Source organism: Dipteris shenzhenensis, chromosome 5, assembly GCF_047967505.1.
Source record: "Dipteris shenzhenensis isolate YYH24624 ecotype China chromosome 5, Dip_SZ_1.0, whole genome shotgun sequence".
Lineage (NCBI taxonomy): Eukaryota > Viridiplantae > Streptophyta > Polypodiopsida > Gleicheniales > Dipteridaceae > Dipteris > Dipteris shenzhenensis.
In genome coordinates this window covers 58599932-58613976 of record NC_141600.1, presented here as the reverse complement: position 1 = coordinate 58613976, position 14045 = coordinate 58599932, and the positions used below count along the sequence as shown (strand labels likewise).

General features: G+C 47.2%; 1 protein-coding gene across 3 annotated transcripts in view; it reads left to right on the top strand.

Moving 5' to 3' along the window:
- LOC147902243 (tRNA/rRNA methyltransferase (SpoU) family protein) overlaps positions 1–14045 on the top strand; it is a 310036-nt gene that overhangs the window by 202692 nt on the left and 93299 nt on the right. The gene's annotated exons all lie outside the window — the stretch shown is intronic.

Sequence of the window (14045 nt, the reverse complement as noted above, 5' to 3'; positions counted from 1 at the left end):
TGCACACAATGCACACACATATTACACAGTTGAAAGAGTAAAAAGATGCGTCATGCAGCCTATAGATTGAGGTTTACAAAGACATAGATCTTACAGTTTACAAATTACTATCAACTAATTAGTTGCAAGTGCATATGGCTGCTATCCCATGGCCCATAGTTCAAACAATAAACTTTTAACTTTATAATTCAATTTTCATAATCAAATTTCAAGATTCAAGATTCAAAATATAACAAAATGTATTATGTATTACTGTTTACATCATACATGTAACATGCCATAATGATATACTGGTAACTGTATGGTGTAAACTGTATACATAATCAAAGTCTGTCGCCTGCAGCCCAACTGCTAACAACTACACAATACACTCTAGTCTTGACTCTCTAGAGCTAGGGACTGCTGCCCCTTCCAAGATCTGCTGCCTCATCACTGTCATCATCAGCACTGGAATTAGCAGATGGATCTGCATCCTATGTGGAGGAAGAGGAAGTGCCACCCTCAAACCAACTAGGGGCTCGCAACTAATCTGAGTCCTCTGAGTCCGCACTGTCTACCAATGCCTCCTCCTGCTCCTCTGGCTCATCTCTGCCTCGATGTCCTCAGGATGACGATGCAAGAAGAGATACCTGTGATCCCCCTCGTGAGGCTTGTGCTCGACGTTGATAACCACAAATCTGAGGTGTCCCTGTATCCTCTGCAACAGCAGCAGCACGTACTCGTGGTGCACAAGCTCGAGCCATCGAACGTATCTAACATCGGAATCGAAGCATATCTTGTCGCAGGAACTCGTAAGCATCGTCATTCTCTCGACTGTGTTGGATGATTGACATGTCGACAGGTTTTAGCTTGATCTTGTCAGGATTGACTTGCGTGGGCTTCCACTTGATGCTACCGGTACCATTTGCAGACTTGTACTTCTCAAGCAGACATAGGTTGGCATTGACATATACCAACCTATTGAGCTGCTGCACGCTCAACCTGACATAGTTTACAAAGCATAAAGAAGTCAATTCTCACGACTTAAGAATTGTTTTTCAAAATGTTACAAGCTTGACGCTATAGCCTATAAATAAGAACTATAAGAAGTTAGAACGAACTCGTTTCTCTTCCTGGTGTGTATGTTTGCACATATGCTCCATATCCTCTCATCTGGACCTGATGTACAATCTTGCGAGAGGATACGGAGAGATAAGTTCTGCAATGAGGGATTCAAAATCCCAAATTTCTCCCACCAAGTAAGAGCCAACAGCCTGTTGTCTCTTTCCTTGTTTGGCAATTGCACGGGAGAAATGACCCATGTCATTGCGGAACTCCACTATGTCCTCTTCAATGCTATTGCAATTTGCAATACAGAAGAAGACAATATAAATAATTAGATAAATCATAAATCATAAATGATAATACAAAGCACTTAGTAGTGAGCAGGCTGCAAACTTCTACACCATGCTACCTCACCTATTCTGGACCGATGAGTCTCATACTTTCACCAAGTATTGGGTCCATCCGTTCACAAGCACCCGATCATTCCATTTAGCAGGCTCCTTCCACAAGGGATGGAGCATATGTGCAACAGTGTGGATTGGCCTATGAAACCAATCCCATCTCTTCGTCCAAATTCCTAATATGTCATCCTTTTTGAAAATTTACCAAAAGGGATCAAGTTAGAGGCTAGAGCTAGGAGAACTGAGTATTAAACTTACAAGTTTCAACTTATATGTACCTGCTCTGGTTGAGGATCTCAATAGGACAATCCTCCGTTGCTCCCCGAAGTTTCAGCATAAACTCGTATAGCAAGCCCTTAGTACAACCCTCATGGTCAAAGAGTCGAAGCACGAAGTACAAGGGCTCTATGGACATCTGAATGTAAAGGGCTTCCTGCCAAAATTGTTTGTCGAAGACAATCCCCTCGACATTCTGTCCAGCACGCAATCTCGAGTCACTCTAATCCAGCCAATTTGAACTGGTCATCATGCGACTAAGGCTCTCTTTGGTCTTAACCAGCCTACGAATGATAAAGTTTAAACAAATTTAAACAATGAATAATTTGAGGAATTGATTCTTGAATGATGAAAATTGAATCATGATTCATGTATCATACGTGCTAAGAACCAGGAAGATGTAGCCAAAGCGTGTCTTTGAGGGTCTCACAAGCTCCCACTTACACTCCCTTCTGAATAGGGCCAATGCATGTGGTATACGAGTGATATAAGTCACCAGCTGCATTGCTTTTAAAGAAAAAGTGAGATATTCCATTCAAAACGAATCATACAACAGGTGGGAGAGAAAGTACTCTATCCCTAGCCTCAACAATGTGGCAAAAAAGCCATGGTGGTGGTCTCAAATGCCACGACATCCCAAAAGGGATCAAATGAAAAAATAATGAGCAGTCCCATGTCCTCATGAAGGATAAAAGTCTCCCACAAGCTGCCAAAGAGGTGCCTGTACACCGCTCCCACTGACTCCTGAGAGTGAAGATAATCTCCGCCCAAATGGAAGCGAGAGTGTCAGCCTCTGTGCATAAATGGCCCCCAAGGACAAAAGAACATCGCGAACACCATATCCGCCATAGGGTAATGCTGGAAATCACCTCCCAGGCTGACCCTGCAGGTGAAGTAGGCATGGAATCCTGAGCTGGTATAGGTACCAAAAGTAAATCTTGAGGCTCCATGATGCTGACATCTGTGGGACCCCGTCTCTGGCGACATTGCATGAAGAAACCGTGGTCTCCTGGCTCTGACTCAAAGAGAGCAAAGGCTCCAGATCCTCTCCCCCAAAGGGCAGCGCCCCATGTCATCAGAAAGGACTCGGATGTAAGATATGAGAACAACCTGAAGATACCTGTCCATACCACTCTAGAGCTGGGGCAGCTCCATAAACAATGCTTACCAGATTCCTCTGTAAGCTGACAACGCATACACAAGGAGGGTCTACCCATCTGCTGAAGCCAAGTACCCACAGGTATACCCTTATGTATAGTGAGTCAAGAAAGTAGGAGACTTTCCTGGCTCTACTAATGCCCCAAAAGTGAGTCCAGTAGCTCAACAAGAGCTCTGCAGTAAGTCCTTGTGCGTGCCAATGCTGTGAGGCAGATGGTAGGTGATGAGAGTCTCTCTGCTAAAGCCTGTAACGTGTCCTCCTTGAGTACTGGAAAAAAGAAAGAGGACGAACGCCTGCCACCGGAGCAGGCCACGCCCACTCACTTGGGTCCCAGTCGAGCTCCGCAAGAGGTCGACCCTGAAAAATCCAAAGTCTCCATCTAGGATCCTTTGCAATGGTCAACCTGGAAGGATCTGTGAACCATTCCTTACCCAAGGAACCAATGACCCTGACTCTCTGCCAAAGGAGCTCGTGTCGATCCAGGGGCTGAGTGGGATGGGCTGAGTGGGATACAATCTGTGAGAGGAGTCCGTCTCAAAATAAGTAAACGGTGCCGGTCCTAAACGAACTCCAATGCATAGCCCAGCCTCACTAAAACAACCTGACCAAGTAGAGATGGGATGAACATAGGCTGGATCTGTAAGCATATCCCTCCACTCTTGAGGAATAGCTCTCATGATCAGGAATCTGGTGGCAGCAGTTTGTCCAAGTGGCCCGTGTCAATCTCTGATCTCCTCCTCTGACATCTCCACACCTCCTCTGAAGCAATCTCCGACTGTCACAACCCCTTGAGCATGCCATCTGGCCAAGGGAGTCCTAAGTTCTGTACCAGGGGAAGATCCCTGATACTGAACCAGGGGGTTATGATAGAGTGGCTGTCGGGAAATTTCCTCTCTGGAGGAGGGAACTGCTCTGATGAGGTGTTGTCAAAAGTGATCCCATATCTGAATAAGCCTTTTCACAAGTGGTGAGGAAGGCTGAGAATGCTGGTCTGCCAGGAAGATCCAACTGACTCTACCTGTCCACTGGCTTGTTGCTCTGGGGGTGCACTGGTGAATCCCATGTAGTAGGAACTGCTTCCACGGCTGATCTCCTGGAGTCAAACCTCTAATAAGAAGTTTGACTAAAAGGGCTCTGCTCTGCATCTCAGGATCAAGAACCCCAAGTCCTCCCTACGAGGAGGATAAAATGATAGTATCCCATGAAACCCTGGCCCTAGTGTCCTCAGAACCGTCGCCACCACTCCACAGGAAGTTCCGGAGCAATCTCCTCACCTGACGGATCGAGTCAGCATGAAAGCACCAACATGACGCAACGTACCACATCGCTAGTAGAACTTGGTTGAGTACCAATGCTCTTCCGGCCAAAGAAAGTCTAGCCATGCTCCAGTAGGCTAGCTTTCTCCGGATGCTCTCAAGAACTGGGGCAAACTGTTGCGTCGGGGACACCTCAATGCCAACCTGGAAGCCTAGATATCTCGTGGAGGTGCCTCTGGGAATCCATACAAAGCCTCTGTCTCCTCCCCATGCTGGGGTATCCTGCTGAGCTCCTGTCCCCAGATGCCTTTTGATTTGTTCCAATTGACAAGTCCCCTTGAGGCTAGGCAGAACTTGTTAATTGAATCCGCAGCAGTAGCGAGACTATATGCATGTCCTCTGACTGTCAGTGCTATGTCGTCAGCAAACTCAGTGTCCAGAAGCTCCTGCTCGTGCTCTTGCCAGATAGGCAGATGGAAGCCCAAAGTGCCATGACTGGTAGCCTGCATAAAGTATCCCATAGCCTCCGCCACGAAAAGGAAAAGGTAAGGTGCAAGCGGGCATTCCTGTCGTACCGATCTGGATAGCTGAAAAGCCGGTCCTCTGCCTCCACAGACCACCATCTTGCTAGAAGAGTGGGAGTAAAGTGAGGAGACCCAAAAAATCCATCTATCACTGAAGCCTAGGCTCCTCATAGTGCCCTCCAAGAAACCCCAGTCCACCCTATCTGTAGGAATATAAAAGCAAGAGCTAGAAACTAGAAAACTAGAAGTAAAATAAGAACAAGATTGAAAGACAAAGAGTTACCTTGTAGATGAGTGTAGACAAGACACAAGCTAGATAGATTGCAATAATGTGACCCATGAATATATGGGCCAAAGTACAAGACATAGGGCAAGAGTGCTTATGGGATAATTGTAGAGGTGCCACATGGCACACACTCAAGACACAAAGACTAAACTGAGACTAGACAAATGTAGACTAGGGAAATAGTACACCTAGTGTGCACTTATCTCCAACAACCTCCTTAAGTGGACACTAGGAGGAAGACAAAAAGACAAGACTAGAAGATAGACATAAAGACCGATAGACTCAGAGACAAGACAGAAGACATGACAGACAAAGATCCTGAGATACCCCTCCTCAAGTGATATCCTCATATGGGTCCACAAGGGTAGGGACAAGATGGATCTAAAACAAAACACGGTCGGATTGATAGACAAATAGACAGATAGACAAGACTAGATAGACAGAAGACTGACTGTAGACAAACAGATAGACCTTGGAGACATTCCCTCCTCAGGTCCAAAAGCAGAATGAGTAAGACACTAGAACCCCTTGACCTACATCATCGGTGGTCAAAGTGGTAGACAAGAAATATGAAGTAATCAGAAAGCCCACTTCTCATCATATGAGGAAGGAACAGCAAGATCTGCTGATGGAGATGTTGCAGCAACATGGGCTGAGGTAGATGCAGGGGCTGATGTAGAGGGTTTGGAGTAGGAGTCCTTCTCCCGGTGATTATCACGGCTACAAATGGTGCATGGATGAGCCTTGAAACAGTTCTTCTCCATATGATTAGTTTTGCCACAATGGGTGCAAGGCTTTCTTACCTTAGAACTTCCTTTCTTTGCTAAAAATGCAGTGTCAGTTACCTTTCGTTGTTGAGTTCTTTCTTCTTCTTGGAGAGCATTGATGATACCTTCAAGAGTAGGATTATTGTGATACTTGAAGGTAGTGACAAGAGTAGCATAGGTGTCAGGTAAGCTTTTGAGAAGCACAGCAATAGCAATATCTTCAGAGATGGGGGACTTCACTGATGCAAGCTGAACCATAAGACTGCGAAGATAATTGACATGAGAGGCTATAGTAGCTCCTTCCTGCATATGTAGATCAAAGAATGAGATAATAAGTGCAATCTTAGAGTTTTTAGATCGGGGTCCAAAAAGGGTATCCAAAGTGATCCATGCTTGAGAAGCAGACTGTATGTCGGAGATGTGATGAATGTAATCATCTCCAAGACCGAGCAAGATGATAGCATAGGCTTTGTCGTTCTTGGTAGTGGAAACATAAGTGACAACTTGCTCAATGTCGGAATCTTCGGGAGCAGCACAGTGAACAACGTCCCAAAGACCTTCTTTTATAAGATGGCACTTGATTTTGATTTGCCAAGTATGAAAGTTGGACCCATTGAATTTGTCGATAGACATGAGAGAATGAGTAGAAGAGGCCATGTGGGAAGGTCTTACCTCTTGCTAAGATGCAAGGGAAGTGTCTATTCCCTTACAATATTCAGAAATGAATGAAGCAAATAGCTCGTTAATAGGAGGAAAGTCGATCTGCAGCTGCCTCTAGATGATGCGCAATAAATCCCAGGCAGAGACAGCCCCTTGAGACGATGAAGAAGGCAGCCAAGGAGAGCAGCAACACGGGAAGCATCAGGGGAGAAGATGGCGCAGATTTTTTTTTTGCAGCAAGCTGGAGCAGAAGCAGCACGAACAGCAGCTGGAGAGGTGCGGCCTGTTGAAAGAGGTGAGCGCAGCAATGGCATGCAGATCTGGCAGAGAGATGGTGGGGCAGAAAGAAGCGGCCTGATGTGGTGGTGCAGCGAATGGCAGGGTAGACAGGAGCAGCCCGTTTCGGAGATGATGGCGACCAGTTGAGCGGGGCAGAAATCTGAGAAGAGGCGGCTCCTTCAGCTCACGAGATCGGGGTAGAAGCAGAGGATAGCTGGGAGACGTGCGGCTATGGCTACAGCAGACTGAGGGGAGAGAAGAGGGATCTACATGGCTCTGATACCATGTAGGAATATAAAAGCAAGAGCTAGAAACTAGAAAACTAGAAGTAAAATAAGAACAAGATTGAAAGACAAAGAGTTACCTTGTAGATGAGTGTAGACAAGACACAAGCTAGATAGATTGCAATGATGTGACCCATGAATATATGGGCCAAAGTACAAGACATAGAGCAAGAGTGCTTATGGGATAATTGTAGAGGTGCCACATGGCACACACTCAAGACACAAAGACTAAACTGAGACTAGACAAATGTAGACTAGGGAAATAGTACACCTAGTGTGCACTTATCTCCGACACTATCATAAGCCTTCTCAAAATTGAGAAGAAGAACTGCAATCTCTTGTTGACTCTCCTTCGCCCAGTGAGTGGCCTCCCAAAAAGTGAAGATGTTATCCAAGATACTCCGATCTTGGACAAATCCTGTCTGAGTAGCTCTGATGATATCTGGCAGCATAGGCTTAGGCGAAGAGCCACTTCGCTCGGATCTTGTAGGCTGTCCCTAGAAGTGTAATGGGTCTCCCATTACGTAGGACTGTCTTGTCTCCCCCTTTCGGGATGAGACAAATCATACCTGTGCATAATGTCTCACCCAAAGATCCTGTATCGAGAGCCTCTGAAAAGGCAGAGAGTAGATGAGGCCCAATCGTATCCCAAAGAGCTCTAAAAAGAAGTGGCGACAAACTGTCCTCCCCCGGGCATTTGTGTCTGGGCAGCTCATGTAACGCGTCCATGATCTCCAGGAGTGATAGAGGGCTATCCAAAACATGACTCATCCTGTCTGAGACCATCAGGGGGACATGACTCCAAATCTCCTCTCTGGCTCTGATCATCTCCTCGGTGACTGGATCGGCGGTGTAAAGAGTGGAATAGAAATCAGAAGTGATCTCAACAAGACGGTGAGGGTCCGTTTGAAGAGACCCGGCCTCATCCACAAGTCTACGAAGACTGTCCGAAGACCCACTGCCCTGAGGAACTCTCTAGAGCATCTATCCCCCTTCTGAATCCAGAAAGTCTGCTGGGAGTAAAACCTGAATTGGGCCCTCGTGCCCTGAATCTCCTCTAGTCTCTCCTGAGCCTCCGAAAGCTGCCCTCTGATGAAAAGAGAATGAGGAAAACTCTGAATCAATCTCTGAAGTCTGGATACCTCCGCTCTTGCATTCCGATCTCTGATTTTGAGCTTTTCCTTCTCCTCTTTTGCCCTCAACTAGCAGGCCATGTTGACTCTAGCCAAAGTCCCCTCTACCCACATCAACCAGCCTTGATCCACAGTAGTGTCCACTGACAACCAAGTCTCTCTCAACCGTTCCACGAACTCTGTATCCTAAAAAACAAAGTCTGGAACTCTCACAGCCTGTGGATGGTCCTCCACCCTCCCCTTTCCGGGGTCTCCTGCACATGTGTCTTGACTTCCTGAGCTAGCGTCTCCTGCACAGTGTGAAGACCTGCCTGCATCTCCCCTTTCGGGGGTTTCCTGCACATGTGACTCGACTCCCTGAGCTACCGTCTCCTGCACAGTGTCAAGACCTGCCTGCGGATGGTCCTCTGCATCTCCCCTTTTCGGGGTCTCCTGCACATATGTCTCAACTCTCTGCCATCTGTGAGCTCGTACCTGGGGCTGCTCATACTGCTGGCTCTCCCCCCAGATCTGATACACATACCTCGCCCCACCACTTGCACGTTGTTCACCAGAGGGGGGGTCAAGGACACGACATTGAAACTGGACAATGGCCGAGCTAAGGATCACAAGGGGCTAGGCATTGAGTTTATCGCATATGGGATCGACACTTTAGTCCTTGTTCTAGCAAAGCTATTCAATGACGCTGTTTGCCTTGGCTTCCCCCACTTAGACACTCAACACCATTAACCCCATCCACAAGGCAAGGGATCCCATGGACCCGAGTAATTACAGGACTATCATGATTGGACATGTGATGTCCAAGATCTATGCAGCTGTATTGGATGCGTCGGTCAGCCTGTTCGCAGAGATGAGAGGGCTCAGAGTAGAGGGTCAGGCCGGGTTCAGGTGAGACCATGGGACTATGGATCACATACTCACACTCAGAAGTGTCATTGAGGAGGCCAGATCACGGAAGGAGAGGGTATATTGTTGCTTTGTGGATTTTCGCAAAGCCTTTGACACAGTACCTCGAGCTCGTCTCATCACACGCCTACAAACACTGGGATTTAATCAGGGGATCATCTGGGCAATCATGGCACTTCATGAGAGAGTTTCAGGCCGAGTTCGGACAGGCGCAGGTTGGACAGATGAGATCTTGAGTATCATAGGGGTCAAACAGGGTCGTCCCTTATCACCAACCTTGTTTGGCCTCTACATCGATGAGCTGGAGACTTTCACGGGGGCGTTCAGAGGGACCGGTTGCTCATTTGCCAGGATCATCATCAGGATTCTTCTTTATGCAGATGACGTGGCACTCTTGTCGTCCACACCCGAGGGGCTCCGGCGACACCTGGATGCACTACAGGCTTTTTGTCTATCCCATGATTTGGAGGTAAACCTTGGCAAGACCAAGGTCATGATCTTTACCACCTCTCGAGCAATCATGCAACGGAAGCAGTTTACTTTCGGTGGGTTACCAGTTGAGATCGTATCCTCATACACTTGGGGGTCATCTTCTTTGGCCTGATCTTCACAATGAGACCAACGATGCAGGCCAGACTGAGCACAGAGGATACACCTCACTGGCTTGGCTAGAGAGACAATGCTTCTACTCACACTTTCACGACCCTCGGACCAAGGCTCTTCTCTTCGACTCCTTGGTCCGGACCAGCCGGTATGTATGGCAGCCCTTGTTGGGGCCCTGACATCTCAGAGATAGAGTGGACACGGGTGGAGCGCTTGCAGATCCTCATGCTCTCACGGATGATCCGAGGGAAACCATCTGTACCACATCACATCATTCAGGCCGAGTTTGGTGCTTCTCCACTCTAGCTAGATTCAGCCTTTGAGACCATCACATATCTACACCGGGCTAGATCATATTGTGAGAATAGGGAGAGAGCAAAGCGTGAGAGCAGGAGCAGGAGAGAGAGAGAGCTGAAAACGATAGTTGCAATTAGATGAGTGTGTTACAACTGAATAGAGGGATAGGTTTTGTCTAAGTGACAAAACCTTATCCTTCACTAACCGTAGTTAGTGAACTAACTGTGGTTAGGGGGAAAAACCTCTAAGTGAGGGAAAAGTGCCCCTAACCTACTTATTACATTATATTGGTCACTACTAAATTATAACAATAATTCTAACACCCCCCTGCAGTGCCAATGTCATGTACAAGGAAATGATCAATCACCAAAAGGAGATAAGTTCAGGGCACTGCGAAATGCCTCAAACTTTTCACGTGGAAGTGCTTTGGTGAAAATGTCTGCAACATTGTCATGTGTTGACACATAGATCATACTGATCTCTCCTGCATGCAACTTCTCTCTGACGTAGTGATAGTGAACCTCAATGTGCTTCGTGCGAGCATGAAACACAGGATTCTTTGCCACTGCAATAGCACTCTGACTATCAGTGAGAATTGGAGAAGGACCCTCCAATGAAAGATGAAGATCAGCAAATAAACGACGCAGCCAAACACATTCAATTGTCACTGTGAAAGCTGTTGTGTACTTAGCTTCACATGAAGAGGTAGCCACTGTAGATTGTTTCTTGCTCAACCAAGAAATACAAGCTTTGCCCAAAAAGAAACAATTGCCACTTGTGGACTGCCTAGTGTCATAGTCTCCAGCCCAATCTGAGTCATTGTAGGCATGCATCTGCAAGTCACCCCCCCTGGGAAACATCAATCCAAAAGACTTGGTACCTTGCAAATAACGGAAGATGCGTTTTACAGCCTGCCAATGCATAGTCTTTGGGCTGTGCATATATCTGCTCACCTGAGAAACTGCAAACTGAATATCAGGTCGTGTATAGCAGAGATAAATGAGGCATCCAGTGTGACATCAAATGATTCACTTGCTTCATGCATTGTAAGCTTCAGCCCCGGCTCCATGGGAGTAGCTATGGGCTTACAATCCTGCATGTTGAATCTGTCCAAGAGTTTTTGCACATACTTGGATTGAGACATACCGATGCCACTTTTCTCTTGAGTGAACTGGATTTATGCAACTCAAATCTCTGCAATGTCTCTGTCAGAAATCTGCCAGAGCATCCAATCTCTCCCAAAACCTGCCAAAAATGCTTCAAAACACTCACAGAAAGGCAGTGTGAACTGAAACCTGCACAATTGCTCTCCCAATACAAAAGCCCCAATTTCTGGCTTGAAATTGCAACCAGAAAGGGGCAAATTTACTAAAAGCCCCAAATCTGCAATTTCTGAGCAAAAGCCCCAAATTTCAAACCAAATCTGCAGATCTGTCTGCAATGCTTGCTTCAAGTGCAGCTCCAAATTTCTTCAACACCTGCAAAGTGTTTGCAATGTCTGCCCGCGAATACAAAATGCCCCAAATTTTCTACAAAAACTACGCCGAATAATGGCTATCTGTAAAGAAATGTCTGCCAGACGGCCAACCGCAAGAATGCTTGTAGGAATAAAACCTGCTCAGAAGGCCAAATGCAAATGTACGGAACTGTTAGTACGAAACTAACAGTACATCTGACATATGGATGTACGGCCTGTACGGTGACTGTACGACAGAGGTACGGATGGCCGTACTGTACGGACGAGCTGTGTGCTGTAGGCTGTACGGCAAAACAGTACGGAATGTACGGCCAAGCTGTACGCTGAATGTACAGAAGGTACGAAGACTGTACGGAACAATCCGTACGTCTTGTACGGAAGGCAGCCAAGGACAGCAGTACGGACAAAGAGCTGGTACAGACATGTACGGTGCAGGTACAGTAGGGGTTGGTACGGAATCAATCGACGCAAGTTGTACGGCGGTGCAGAAAGTATAGGACGGGCGGGAGCTGAGACCCTGTAGGGCGTATAGCGGTGCTGCCAGTTATACGGCATACGGCGCTGGTGCAGTACGGACGGGAGCTGAGAAAGTAGCGGTACGGAGCAGGCGCAGAAATGTACGGATGCTTGACGAAGGTTGTACGGAAGCCATCCGTACAATGTACGGACTGTACGGACAAGGAGCGGGCTGAAGCTTTCGAGCAAGGAGCAGGGAGCAGGGTCAACCTGCTCTAATACCAAATGTGAGAATAGGGAGAGAGCAAAGTGTGAGAGCAGGAGTAGCAGCGAGAGAGAGCTGAAAACGATAGTTGCAATTAGATGAGTGTGTTGCAACTGAATAGAGTGATAGATTTTGTCTAAGTGACAAAACCTTATCCTTCACTAATCGTAGTTACTGAACTAACTGTGGTTAGGGGGAAAAACCTCTAAGTGAGGGAAAAGTGCCCCTAACCTACTTATTACATTACATTGGTCACTGCTAAATTATAACAATAATTCTAACACATATGGGGACTGCACATCAGGGAGATAGACGTTGCCATGGTTAGCTCTTGATTCCTCCATGAGGTTGGTAGCAGAGGGAGACGAGCGATCTTGGATGCACGGACTCACAGATGGTTTGTGAGACCAGGGTTTTACATCGGTAGGATACCTCCTTTTCAGTACAGTTTAGATGCCCCTCCGGTACTCCCACCCACCATCCCGATCGGGCCACACACTAACCAGGTCATTCGAGAGGATCTCCTACAGCTACACACCTTTAGGACCTGGTTGGAGTCGAGGGAGCTTCCAGTGAAGCTGAGTTTCTATAGAGATCATTGTCTTCGTATTTCGGAGGAGGGATTCATCACACCACCAAGGTACATCGAGCTTCATATGCGTCACTCACTACGGATCTCCATAAGACAGTTTCGGGTATCATCACGCCGCCTCCGCATAGAGAGCGGCAGAGCAGAGGGGATCCCTAGGAAGCATCACATATGCATATTGTGTGACTGTCAAGAGGTTGAGTCGGAGGAGCATTTTATTTTCAAGTGCCCAGTGTACTACGAGATCCGAGGCCGCTACCACTGTCTCTTTAGAGACGGCTCCGGGCTCCTTTCCAAATTTCTCACCTACCCAGATCAGAGATGCCTCGCGGCCTTCATTCACGAGGGGGTCCGACACAAAGAGTACTTACTCAGGCCACGGGGCTTGGCCACACCATCAGACACCTCTCAGAGCAGGATCACAGAGTTCTTCCCATCGAGTGACATTGATCGTCCAGTCTCTAGCCGCAAACGTGACAGAGACCCCGACCCGACGACCATAGCACGACACACGAGACATCGAGGGGACACACAGATCACTCTGGGGGACCTCCCGTCATTGTTTAGACCCGGGATACGTCCCACAGGAAACACGATGGCTCTGGTCTTGCGTCGAGCCTCCTCCAAGAGACCGAGACGCACAGGACCCCTTGACGGACTCCAGCGCCTGATCATCGGCTATGCACCAGCCAGGGCGACATGACATACGGAGGATTACGTTCCACTCTAGTCTTTTTTCTTTTCATTGTCATGCCCAGAGGTATATGATTATGTATGATGAGACTTAGGATTCAGCACGGGTTATGATGCTAGTTTTAGTAGCTCCACCCTTACTGGGATTTATATCAGGTTTTCTTTCAGTCTCATAGACCCATTGGTCTTCCAAAGACTCTAATAAAATTTCTCTCTCTCTCTCTCTCCAGACGATCCAGGATGATGGCAGCATTTCGGAGGAGACTTACTCATGGAGATCTCGCCCCACCAGCCGCTCACCTCACCTTTGCCCAGATTTGTACTCTCATAGCAGGAGGCAGAGTCGATGGACAGGATTTCCAGTATTTTTTTGGTTCTCAGACTCCGTGACACCTGGACTTGTATCTTTGCATTCGCATATTGTGCTCATCCCCCCCATTTTGCACCCGGGGGCGGTTTCCTTGCATCTAGTTTACTCTGTATTTAGGCTCAGATTTGACATTATGTACTTTCACTTGCATTATATTGCGTAGCACTTAGATGATATTCGACGATGCCTCTTCTTTGGGGCACGTTGATTTTGTGCTATCTTGTATGCAGAGTTCTTGATGTCCCATGGGCCCATTTTGGCCTCTAGTGGACAATAATACACTTTCTTTCTCTTATGGATTTGTCATTCCACCAGGCTAT